Source organism: Papio anubis, chromosome 8 (genome assembly GCF_008728515.1).
Source record: "Papio anubis isolate 15944 chromosome 8, Panubis1.0, whole genome shotgun sequence".
Lineage (NCBI taxonomy): Eukaryota > Metazoa > Chordata > Mammalia > Primates > Cercopithecidae > Papio > Papio anubis.
This window is the reverse complement of record NC_044983.1, coordinates 39,989,442-39,999,952: the sequence shown is the minus strand read 5'-3', so window position 1 is coordinate 39,999,952 and position 10,511 is coordinate 39,989,442. Positions and strand designations below refer to the sequence as shown.

Here is a 10,511-nt window from a genome sequence, read left to right as displayed (position 1 = left end):
AAGAAATAATTTCATCACATTCCAGAAAGTGCCAAGGTGATGAGGTGTAGATTTAAAAATGTAGCATTTTTCCATGACTTTGGGGGTGCTCTTTAGATTTTTCCCAACTTCTGCCCTTCATTCTTTAATTTTCTTCCTTCTGAGAAAAAGCATTCTTAAATGTGCAGTGCATTCTTAAGTTGTTTTAAGGTAAAAGAAGATGGTGTGAAAAGAGACAAAAAGGAATGTTCCTTCACAGAACTTATCTGTTTCAAAGGTATTTGAAATTCCCAAGGTTGATACTGCAATGTGGCTTCTCATTTGCGCTGTTGGAAAAGAAAAGGCTTTGGGGTCCCCCAGCCGGCTCAGCCCTGGAAGAGTCAGGAGCTCATCTTTTGTGCTGATCTTCAGTGCCTGCCCACCCGGGTTCTGAGCAGGCAGCTATGGGGTGGGGGCCAGGATCTTAGGAGACGTCTTCTTCCTCCTCCCCCTCTTCCTACTCCTCTTCCTTCTCCTCCTCCTCCAGACAGTTGGCCATGATCCTGCCAAACCAGCCAAGTCTGCTTTCTAAGAAAGGGACATGGAGCTTCCCTTGGGAGGAAGCCACGGGCCTTGCACAAAAGAATCCTGGCCACAGGGGGCCGGCTGGGCAGGACCCAGCCACAGGATGTGCATCTTGAAAAAAAAAACACCCCAAAGTCTCCAAGAAATATAATTTTAGCAATGTTATTTTCCAGTGATCGTAGAAATGTCATAATCATGTCTCTTCCCCAAGGCAAAAAATAGAAACCTTGACACGAAGGGAGTGATCTGCAGGCTTTTCGGACAAATTGGCACCCACTGGTCTCTCCTCTTCCCTCTTCATCTGCTCCACACATTTTGGCATTTAACTCCACTCTGCTCCAAATGATTCTCTAGTTTCATGCCTGGATGTCTTGTCTTCCCCACTAACCTGGTGTCTCTTCTTTCTGATGTCAGTTTCTTTCTGTAGACTGGCCCTGTTCTGCCCTGATCCAAGGAGACCCCTAGTCTGTGGTGGACCTGCTGGTATTTGGGGACCCCTGAGTGCCCCAGGAGCCTGCTTGAACTCCACAGCCATGGCCAGGCTGTGTCTTGGCTCTGGGCTTTGTCCACCGGGATGGAAGCTTTCCCTGAGCCCGGCCTGATCATTACACCACCTCACTCCTGCCAGCTCCTAAGTGTCCCTGGATCCTCATGCTGGTCTTTTTGTATTGACTTCCACATTACTGCCTCTTGTCTGATGCCAAGAAGCACTGCGGCTTCCGAGATGCTGCTGCATGGCTCTGCCCTGCTCTTGGGGCTCCAACCCCTGGGCATCAGCTTGACTCAGATCTAACCCCAGTTGACGGTGCTCAGTGGACTCTGTGATTCTGACCCTGATCCCACTTTGGCAAGGGTCAGATCTCCTGTTCTGGCCAATTCTCTCCTCCATTTCTACCCCATGCCCACGCAGGTTCTTTTCTGCCCTCCTGTCATCTCTGTGTAGGCTGCATCAATCTTATTATTATTATTCCTAATGGTCCTTAGCATTCTGCTGAGAATTCAGCAATGTTTGTGAAATTAAACCAATGTTGCCCAAAATATGATTGTTTTTAGAGTTAGGCAACAGTAGGTGTGAAGGAGAGAGATAGCCACCAGGGAATAAAAAGCAAGCTGAGCCATGAGGCTAGTGATGTGATGAGCAGAAAAAGCCAAGCCTTCTCCTAAGGAGGGCCAGGCAGCTTGCCGTCCTCTGCAACAGGCTGTGACTTAGAGAGAAGGAAAACAGCTCACCTGAGCCACACTAAGCAGCAAGCGGTAACTGCTTATGTTGTGACAACCTGCAACCAAAAATCGTGGAGTTTTGTAGCAGCTGGGGTCCTCTGGAGAGAGAGAAGCAATAGGATGAATAGAGAGATAGAGATAGAGAGATGGGTAAATAAATAGAGATATAGATAGATAGATAGATAGATAGATAGATAGATAGATAGATGAGAGAGGAATTACTAGAAGGATTGGCTCATGCCATTATGGAGGCTGAGAAGGCCTCCATAAGGAGGCCATGAAGGCCATTTGCGACCTGAAGAATCCGGGATGCCAGTGGCATGGTTCAGTCCAAGTCTGGAGGCCTCAGAGCCAGAGAAGCCCATGGTGTAACTTCTGGTCTGAGGCCAGAGGCCTGAGGATCCACAGGGCCGCTGGTGTAAGTCCTGGAGTCCACAAGCCAGAAAGCCTGGAGTTCTAATGTCCAAGGACAGAAAAGAAGAGTGTATCCTAGCTGCATGAGAGAGAGAAAGTTGCCCGTTTGTTCTACCTGGGCCCCCAGCTGATGGGGGTGAATTGGTGATCTGCGTTCACCCACATTGAGGGCAGATCCCCACTCAGTCCACTGACTCACTTGCCAATGTCCTCCGGAAATACCTGTATGGACACATCCAGAAACAATGCTTTACTAGCTTTCTAAGTATTCCTAACCCAGTCAAGTGGACACCTAAACTTAACCATCATAGGCTTGGATTAAGCAGGTTCTTCAAAGAAACAGAACCAATAGTGTGTGTGTGTGTGTATGTATGTATGTATGTATGTATGTATGTATGTATGTATCTATCTATCTATCTATCTATCTATCTATCTATCTATCTATCTATCAATCAATCAATCATAGGAATTGGCTCACAGGATTATGTAGGCTGAGAAGTCCCAAAATCTGCTGTCTACAAACTGGAGAACCCAGAAAGCCGATGATATGATTTAATCTGAATCTGAAGGCCTGAGAACCAGGGGAGCTGATGATATGAGTCCCAGTCCGAGTTCAAAGGCCCAAGAACCAGGAACACCAATGTCCAAGGGCAGGATGAGATCGATGTTTTTCAGCACAAGGAGAAAGAGAGAGATGGAGAGAGGGAGAGGGAATGAATCCTTCCTTTCTCTGCCTTTTGGTTCTATTCAGGCCCTAAGTAGATTGGATGGTGCCTACCCACGTTGGTCGGGGGAGCATCTGCTTTCCTCAGTTCACCAATTCAGGAGCGAATCTCTTCCAGACTTCCCTCAAACACACACAAGGAAATAATATTTTTACCAGCTGTCTGGTACCTTCATCCAGTCAAGTTAATACATGAAAGTAACTATCGCCAGACCATCCTTTATCAACTTGGCACCTGGATGCATCTTCTTAAGCCATACTTAATCTCCAAATAAATAACAAGGTCATAATCCTACCTGACTCGATACAACTAGCCTGCGTAGAAGTGAAAACACACTAACCCCTTCCCCAGCAGAGGAGGTAAAGTTTTTGAGTAATTATTCTTCTTCTACTGATATCTCATAACTTAAGTACTATGATGTAAAATTAACAGTACTTAAATAGTGATGTAAAGTCAACACATCTTATATTACATTATAAGGGAATCAGAGGGGAAAAGTATATTAGCTTGATACATGTACCTATGCACACAAACACATTCTTTTTTTTTTTTTTTGGGATGGAGTCTTGCTCTGTCACTCAGGCTGTGTGTAGTGGCAAAATCTCAGCTCACTGCAACTTCCACCTCCTGGGTTCAAGTGATTCTCCTGCCTCAGCCTCCCTAGTAGCTGGGATTACAGGTGCCCGCCACCACGCCTGGCTACTTTTTGTATTTTTAGTAGAGATGGGGTTTCACCACGTTGGCCAGGCTGGTCATGAACTCCTGACCTCAGGTGATCCACCCTCCTTGGCCTCCCAAAGTGTTGGGATTACAGGCGTGAGCCACTGTGCCCGGCCAATAAACATATTCTTAACAAAATATTGAGAAAATAGGACAATTACAGTGTTTATTTCTGTAACTGACCACGTGGTTGTAGCTGGTATTTATAGCACTTTATTCTACTACTCATTCTGTATTCCTTTTGCCTTCAGCAAGCACCTTAGCTGGTTGTGATTCTTTACCTGATAGGGTGACCCAAACTTTCAGTCCTGAAGAGTCTGGGCCATTTGGGTTTGGCCAATCTAGGCCAATTTGTCTAGATTGGGTTGTTGTAGTTTCCCACTGACCTTAATCACGGGGTATGGAAATACTAAGAGATACCCTAAGGGATCTCCTGTATTCCAGACATGCTCTTCCTTACCTCCATTGTGGAGTAGTAGGCCAATTTCCCTTTGGCGCTCTAAATCAATCACCCCGGCTAACACCGTAACTCCCTTTGCCTATTGACTCAGAGGCATGGGATGTCCAAAGTGGCTGGGTGGCATGTTAACTTCCAGCTCAGTGGAATTATTGTTGTTTCTCCTGGTGGAAGCGTTCCTCCCTCTGGAACTAAGAACTCTAGGCCAACAGAACATCCAGTTTTGGGAAGAAGGGTGATCTTGGAAGTGTTCATATAATTTGCTCCCCTTTCTCCTTGAACCAAGGAAAGTCCCTCTTACATGAGAGTTTTCATGTCCGCAACTGAATCTGCTACATTACAAAAAATTGGAAGAGTCAAAAATGTCAGAAGAGTATGTTCTTGTTTTCTTTCCATTGGAAAAAGGGTGGACAGAGCTGGGGGAGGTGCACAGCTGCAGCGTGGGCATTAGCAGCCTGTCCTGCGGGAGGCACGGGTGCTGTTCGCTCCCTACTTCTGAGTAGGCTGAGACCACTCTCTTCCTTTTCATTCTCACTGGGCAAGAGCCTTGGGACAGCTCTCTGAAGAATAAAACAAACCTTTTCTGCATGTCTAATTGATATAAATTTGATTATACTGTACTTTTTATTTCGTGTGTGTGTGTACATGAGATTACATGTACACTCCCTTTCTCCCTTTTCTTTTGCTTATCTCCCTTTTCTGTCCCCCCCAACCCCATGTCCCCAATTACATCAGGTCTCCCCAACCCCATGTAATCCTTTTTTTTTTTTTTTTTTTTTTTTTGAGACAGGGTCTCACTGTATCACCCAGGCTGGAGTGCGGTGGCACAATCTCGGCTCACTGCAACATCTGCCTCCTGAGTTCAAGCGATTCTCCTGCTTCAGTCTCCCAAGTAGTTGTGATTACAGGCACGTGCCACCACTCCCAGCTAATTTTCGTATTTTTAGTAGAGATGGGATTTTGCTTTGTTGGCCAGGCTGGTCTCAAACTCCTGACCCTAGGTGATCCACCCGCCTCAACCTCCCAAAGTGCTGGGATTACAGGCATGAACCGCCGCTCTTGTCCTCCCAAGGTAATCTTATATTAACAACCTGTAATGTATTCTTCCATATTTTTTTCCTATTCATTTAATCTCACGTACACACACACACACACACACACACACGCAAATACTCATAGAAGCTTTTCTGATTAATTTTACAATTGGAATCATATACACTTTTCTGCATGTTGCTTTTCTCACTTAAAAATATCCTGCAAAAATCTTTCCAAATCAATGGATGTAGTTCACGCATTCCCAATGGGAGTGACAGCGTGCCCAGAGAGGGTGAAAATTGCTTCTCAGAGGATGTATGAAAAAAATGTACTGTTTTTTAAAATGTGTAAATCACAGAGACACATACAGTACCTAAATAGATATGCTGTATGTTTCTGTATGTTTGTGGTATTAAAATTCCATGGGGGAGGAATCAGGGGGAAAATGTCTAAGGAGGCTCTTGGAAGGTGATAATAGAAAAAGGCTGAGAAACACTGGTGTCACCTTTTACACTTTTTAAAGTGGCCGCATAGTATTTCCTGGTGAGTCTGCACCCTGACTGACTGCAGCGCCCCCTGGTGGAAGGGCAGTCACTTCGTTTCCGGGGTTTTCTCCAGTATGAACATGCTGCAGTAACCGTTCTTGCTGATGCCTTTCACATTGGTGATTGTGTTTCTGTGGGACCCATCCTCATGAGCAGAATTGCTGGGTTGAAGGGATATGTATTTTATTTTATTTTATTTATTATTATTATTATTATTATTTTCTCAGATGCAGTCTTGCTCTGTCGCCCAGGCTGGAGTGCAATGGTACAATCTCTGCTCACTGCAACCTCCATCTCCTGGATTCAGACAATTCTCCTGCCTCAGCTTCCAGAGTAGCTGGGACTACAGGCGCCTGCCATCACACCTGGCTAATTTTTGTAGTTTTAGTAGAGGAGGGGTTTTGCCATGTTGGCTAGGCTGGTCTCGAATGCCTGACCTCAGGTTATCTGCCTAACTCAGTCTCCCACAGTGCTGGAATTACAGGCGTCAGCCACCGCACCCAGCCAGAATATGTATTTAAAACTTTAAAAAAAAAAAAAAAAAACAAACTTTTACATCGTCAGATCACCTTCCATAAAGCTGTAACACTTCACACTTCAAGGAACAAGATATGAAAGCACCCTTTCCCCTACATCCCTACTGGCAATAGGTGTTACAGCGCTTTATGAGTTTTTTATAGTTTGATGGGTATAACATAAAATCTTGTTATTTAAACTTATACTTCCCTAACTACTAGTGAATTTGACCACCTTTTAAATATGCTTACTGGTCATTTGGACTTGCTTTTTTCCATATTGCCTATTCATATCCTTTGACCAATTTTTATTTTTTTGAGATAGAGTCACTCTGTCACCCAGGCTGGAGTGCAGTGACGCGATCTCGGGTCACCGTGATCTCCTTCTCCCAGGTTCAAGCGATTCTCATGCCTCTGTGGCCCAAGTAGACGCAATTACAGGTGTATGCCACCAAATCTGGCTATTTTTTTTTTTGTATTTTTAGTAGAGAGGCCGAGGTGGGTGGATCACTTGAGGTTTGGGAGTTCAAGACCAGCCTTACCAACATGGCGAAACCCTGTCTCTACCAAAAATACAAAAATTAGCTAGGCGGGCTCCTGAAATCCCAGCTACTCGGGAGGCTAAGGCAGGAGAATCGCTTGAACCGGGAGGTGGAGGTTGCCATGAGCCAAGATTGCACTCCAGCCTGGGTGACAGAGCGAGACTCTGTCTCCAAAAACAAAACAAAATAAAACAAAAACAAAACAAAACAAAATAAAGAAACAAAAAACAAAAGAAGACAGGAGAAGAACTTGTGTAGACCATTGAAATAAAGGGCTTCCAAGCAAGAATTCTACACCTAGCGGAGACATGATTCACCTACAGGGAATAAGATGTTTGTGTATGGACAAGAATTCATGGAGTATATAATCCCTTATTTTGTCTGAAGAAAATATTGAGAAAAGATCTAGACAAAACAATAAAGAAACAGAAAAATCTTAAGGGGGAGAAAAGTGGGAAAAATATATATATATTTGAAACAAGTGAATAGGATAAATAAATTATCTGGAATTGTGTAATGTAAGAAGAAAAGAAACAAAATCTTAAGAATGCACTAAATTATCTTACCATGTTTCAAGAGGAGCTGGGAGAGAAAGGAGATAAATTTTGAAGAGTTCTTCTTCTTCTTCTTATTTTTTTTAAATGGAGTTGGCAAGTTAAGGGATAAAAAGAGAAAAAGAGCACCTGAGTGTGGAAAATAGGACATGATTGTCACTTCTTTGTTTTTCTCTCCTCAGAGGCTACTACTTTTAAATTTTATAATTACTGTTTCTTCTTCTTCTTTTTTTTTTTTCTGAGATGGAGTCTCACTCTGTCACCCAGGCTGTAGTACAGTGGTGCAATCTCGGCTCACTGCAGCCTCTGCCTCCTGGGTTCAAGTGCTTCTCCTGCCTCAGCCTCCCAAATAGGGATTATGGGTGTGCAACACCATGCCCAGCTAACTTTTGTGTTTTTAGTAGAGACAGGGTTTCACCATGTTGGCCAGGCTGGTCTTGAACTCCTGGCCTTAAGTGATCTGCCCGCCTTGGCCTCCCAAAGTGCTGGGATTACAGGTATGAGCCACAGTGCTCAGCCCTTATTATTTCTTTTGTTATACTTTCTCTCTATATATGTATCTCTAAGTAATATATTTTAAAATTTTGCCTGTTTTGATAATATATATGTATATATAAAAATGTATTTTAATTAAGTATGCATTTTTCCCAAACCTGCTTTTCCTCTTATAGTTATGTTTTTGAGAGTCATCAGTACTAATGCTGTATTTCACTAATTTTCCGTGCTGTAAGATATTCCGTTATAGGATTTCACCACAGTTTATATATAAATTTGCCTTCTTATGAAATTGAGGTAGTTTCTTTGTTTGCTGTTGTGGTAATGATGCTATGAACATTGTTTTGCCTGTTTCCTGGTGCATACATGCAATAATTTCTTTGGAGTATTTGTCTTAGCGTGGGATGGCTGAGTATAGGGTACACACATCTTCAGTTTATTCAGATAATTACAAACTAGTTTCTAAAATGGTTAAACCAATACATACCCCTGGCAGCAACGCAGAACCTTTCAGAGCCACTTCTTCCCTGTGTCAGATTCCTATTGCTGCTGTGACAAATTACCACAAACCTAGTGGCTGAAAGCAATGCAAATGTATTCTCTTAAGCTTCTGGAAGTCAGAAGTCAGGACAGCAGTTTTCCTGTGTGAAAGGCAAGGTGTTGGCAGGAATGACCCTTTTGGATGCTCTGAGAGGACCGTAGGTTCCCTTCGGCTGTTAATGCTGCCTGGATTCCTTGACAGTGATCATCCAGTACCTGCTGGCATCATCACAGCGCCTTCTCCTCTTTAGTAGTTCTGTTTCCCTTGACTCCCTCTTACAAGGACACGTGATGGTATCATTGGACCCATGTGGATCATTCAGATTTATTTATTTATTTATTTATTTATTTATTTATTTATTTAGAGACAGGGTCTTGCTCTGTCGCCCAGGGTGGAGCACAGTGGTGCGATGTTGACTCACTTCAACCTCCGCCTCCTGGGTTTCAGCGATTCTCCTGCTTCAGCCTCCTGAGAGCTGGGATTACAGGTGTGCATCACCACACCTGGCTAATTTTTGTATTTTTAGTAGAGACAGTGTTTTGCCATGTTGGCCAGGCTGGTCTTGAACTCCTGACCACAGGTGATCTGCCCGCCTCAGCCTCCCAAGGTGCTGGAATTACAGGTGCTTGTTATTTTCACTCTTCCCTTTCTTCATGATGTCTTTTGCTGACCAGTGTTTCTTTGTGTCAATGTGGTAAGATGTATCTTCTGTGCATTTTTGTCTTAAGAAAATTTATATTGCCTCCAAGTCCCATTTTCTTGTATTTTCGTTTTCAAGGTTTTTCTCAATATCTTATGAAAAATTGTAAGTATGCAGAAAAGTTAAAAGAATTTTACAATGAAAACTCACAGACCTACTGCCAAAATTTCACCATAAGCAGTCTGCTACATGTGTTTCAATATGCATTTTTCCATTATCTATTCATTTCAAAGTAAGATAAGACATCAGCACATATGTAAACATGCATATTATTGAGTTCAATATTTATTTTTAAGTATATTTCTTTTTCTTCATAAAATTGTAGGTTCACCACTATACAATCTGCTGGTAATTCCAGCTATTTGGGGTGATTTCATCACACACACACACACACACACACGTATATATGTATATGTGTGTATATATATATTTCATTTAATGTAAACTTTAGCTACAATGAAATGTTCAAATCTTAAGTGTACATTTTGAAAAATGCATTCTTTTATGTGATGCAAACCCATATCAAATGGTAAAACATCACCATCACTTCAGAAATTTTCTTTATGCTCTCCCTAGTCAATTATTTGTTTGTTTGTTTGTTTTTCAGAGACAGGGTCTTGCTCTATTGCCCAAGCAGAAATGTAGTGGTGTGACCATAGCACACTGCAGCCTCAAACTCCTGGGCTCACGCAATCTTCCCGCCTCAGCCTCCCAAGTAGCTGGGACTCTGGTGCACACCACTGCAGCTGGCTGTCCCAAGTCAACTCTTAACTTTACCTTTTCAGACATAACGACTATTTTGATTTTTTCCATTGCAGATTAGATTTGCCTGTTGTAGAATTTCCCATAGGTGGAGTTGCACAGCATGCACGCTTGTGTGCGAAGTTCCTTTCAGTTAGCATAAGAGTTTTGAGAGGCATTCATGCTGCTTCATGTATCAGTAGCTCATTCTTTTTTAATGAAGGGTAATTTTATAAACCACAGTTTGTTTATTCCAGCCTCCTATTAATACTCGGGATTTGACTATTAAGAACAGGCCGGGCGCGGTGGCTCAAGCCTGTAATCCCAGCACTTTGGGAGGCCGAGACCGGCGGATCACGAGGTCAGGAGATCGAGACCATCCTGGCGAACACAGTGAAACCCTGTCTCTACTAAAAAAATACAAAAAACTAGCCGGGCGAGGTGGCGGGCACCTGTAGTCCCAGCTACTTGGGAGGCTGAGGCAGGAAAATGGCGTGAACCCGGGAGGTGGAGCTTGCAGTGAGCTGAGATCCAGCCACAGCACTCCAGCCTGGGCAACAGAGCAAGACTCCGTCTCAACAACAAAAATAAATAAATAAAATAAATAAATAAATAAATAAAGAACAAAGCTGCTATAAGTATTCTTATATAAGTGTTTGCATAAACATGTTTTTATTTCTCATTGTTGAGTCACAGCATAGGTGTATGTTTTACATTTTTTTGAAGGGGTGTATTAGTTCATTCTCACACTGCTATAAAGAAC

At 43.0% G+C, this 10,511-nt stretch overlaps 1 non-coding gene across 1 annotated transcript; it reads right to left on the bottom strand.

The window, feature by feature from the left end:
- Positions 1–9,316: 9,316 nt before the first annotated feature.
- On the bottom strand, positions 9,317–9,389 carry LOC116268753. The gene has a single exon (XR_004175920.1). It is a non-coding gene; the product is annotated as a small nucleolar RNA SNORD65 (small nucleolar RNA).
- Positions 9,390–10,511: the final 1,122 nt, after the last annotated feature.